At 38.4% G+C, this 2,496-nt stretch overlaps 1 protein-coding gene across 1 annotated transcript in view; it reads left to right on the forward strand.

Moving 5' to 3' along the window:
- The first annotated feature begins 354 nt into the window (after positions 1 to 354).
- The window catches only part of LOC108752680, a 16,536-nt gene continuing 14,394 nt past the window's right edge, over positions 355 to 2,496 (forward strand). The window contains exon 1 of the mRNA XM_018493707.1: positions 355 to 622. The gene's annotated coding sequence lies outside the window, so the exon portion shown is untranslated. The remainder of the gene's footprint in view (positions 623 to 2,496) is intronic.

The raw sequence follows: 2,496 nt of genomic DNA on the forward strand, positions 1-2,496 counted from the left end.
GAGAGGTTGCCATAGGGCCCCTGCGGTCAAATCTCTCATCATCGCTTCTTCCCTCCCTCGTTTACTAGCTCCTTTTTTCTTATTTTTTTCTTCTTCTTTCTCGCTCGCGCAGAGATGATGGTATCCTCCATTATCCCCGCGGAATTCAGCATATCGATATGCCCGAAATGAGTTTCGGTGTGCGTCCTCGGTGTGCAACAGGTCGGCGAGCTGAGCCGAGGGGCCTCGAAGAAGGCCGATTTCGCTTCTTCACGAGTCGCGAGGGGCCCGCTCTCCTGGTCCCTCGTTCCGTTCCGTTCCGTTCCGTTCCGTCCCGTTCCCGCCGTTCAGATCGACGAGCGTTCAGGTTCAGCGTCACTCGGCAGAACGCAACGCGGAGCGGCCTTACGGCCCCGTGCCCCGTGGAAAAGTGGTTAGGTTCCCGCAGCTGTCAGACGAGGCCGCGAGTTACAGGTGTGCATATCGTGTTCGTGCACCCACAGTCGTGTGCATGTGACGGCTGACGAGTGACGCGAAACGCGGGTGTTTCGTTGAGCAGGACCGAGATATCGCACGCGAATTTCGCGGATTTTCCTTTGGATAGCTGCGAAACGCGAAGCGAAGACCTCCGACATATATACAGGCAAGTTACGACCTACGATAGTGTGTTAGTATAGGGGATCTCAGTATATATACTTCTCTGCTGGAGGAAGGCTAGGGCTCTCGGTAGAGCCACCAGTTAGGATCGATTTCGATGAAATAACTTTAACTGTGTTTTGAAATATCGTCGCAATATGTGTTTCAATCGTTTGCCGCTGTTTTTTTTTAATCGAGATTCTTTTTAAAATTTAAACAACGCCAGCGACTTTTAAAGTGCGTTCTTTTTAAATGTGAAAATCGATTATGTTAACTTTTCGAGAGTGTTTTTTGAAAGAATGTGACCATTCATGCGACGGTACAATCAAGAATTTGAAATTTGGTACGCGCGTATATCATCAAGTGGAAAAGGAACGTGCGGAGCTTACTTGAGTTGTGACGGATTATTGGATGTAAAAATCAAACTTCAAAGAGGCATATTCGCACAAATACAAATCTAAAATTTCAAACACAGTGTCTGGTGTTCATAGTCAATTCTTACATTTGAGACTGTCTTAAGTAAGTTTTAAGATGCCATAAGCCTATCAGAATAGTGTCAACTATCTTAAGACATTTAAGATGATTTTAAAATAAGAACGGACTACGAAACTGTCCAGCAAGTCTCAGTAAGAGGAACTCGCATATTTTCTCACTAATATAAAATATTTGATGAAAATCGTAAATTAAATAAGAAAGTACCAAATAAAGTCAAAGATAGATATTGGTACTTAATAATATTTCTACGTAAATTTTGAAATACATCTTTCAGTTATATAAAATGGTCAATTACTATCGAACATTGCAACGTAATCATAAATTAAAATAATAATCTTACAAATTTTGAATTGATTTTATAACAATGTGCGCTACTAGCAGTATTAAAGAACTTATTGCGAAAAATTGTGGTTTTATTTAACTTATTATTGTAAGATCGTAAAATTCAGTATTTCACTTTATGTACAAATTTAACTAATTGGAATAATAGTAGAGTGAAATATAACAAAATGATAGAACATTAAAAATTGATACTCACTGAGGTCGATCACGTTAGAAATGCAAATTTTCCTCATTGATCTTTCCTGTCGATCATTGATATGTATCAGCAGTCAGTACATTTTCATCTTGCAAAATATTTTTGTTATAAAGCACCGTCGTTAAGGATCAGTGGGAAATGATTCGCCGCGAGATGGATAACGTGGAAACGGGTTTAAGCGTGAAAGTAATTGAGGAAGTGGATGAACCGACAGGCTCGCTCATGCTCCTCGAGCATGCGGACAGATAAAAAAGGCTAGCTTGTGGAAAATTGACATTTTTTCATAATCGAGAGGCATAGTGTATAATTAAAGAAAAATTATGCAGGAAATAGTGTCCGTTTACGTTCCACGCGATAGTAAGATTATCCGCAATTTCCGTGCCTCTGACAAACACTTCCGCGCGTGAGCGTGTACTCAACATTCACATTATCGCAAAATATATTCTCGTTATCCATCATATAAAAGACTTCGTTTCATTTAACATTACAACATCTCTATCACGATTTTTGTAATTTATTATTGAAATATTTCAAACCGTCATAAAAGGTCTCGGGTAGGTTCGGTTAGACTGTTAGTGCTATTTGTGTCATTCTATCTTTATCGTTCGTTAGATGTAAAACAAGAATAAAATGGACACGAATAGCATTAATAGTATCTCCTTGAACGCATCCCTCGTCACAGCAATTAAAAACGATGAATTATCGTAAGATTTAATATTATCTCTTCTTCTATCGAAGGTCCTATTACACTGAAAAAATTTATTAAATTTTAATAAATATTTGTTCAAATTATATTAACTGTATATTTATAAAATTCAAACATAAAATTTATATATATATTTGTACAA

This window comes from Trachymyrmex septentrionalis, unplaced genomic scaffold, assembly GCF_001594115.1.
Source record: "Trachymyrmex septentrionalis isolate Tsep2-gDNA-1 unplaced genomic scaffold, Tsep1.0 scaffold60, whole genome shotgun sequence".
Lineage (NCBI taxonomy): Eukaryota > Metazoa > Arthropoda > Insecta > Hymenoptera > Formicidae > Trachymyrmex > Trachymyrmex septentrionalis.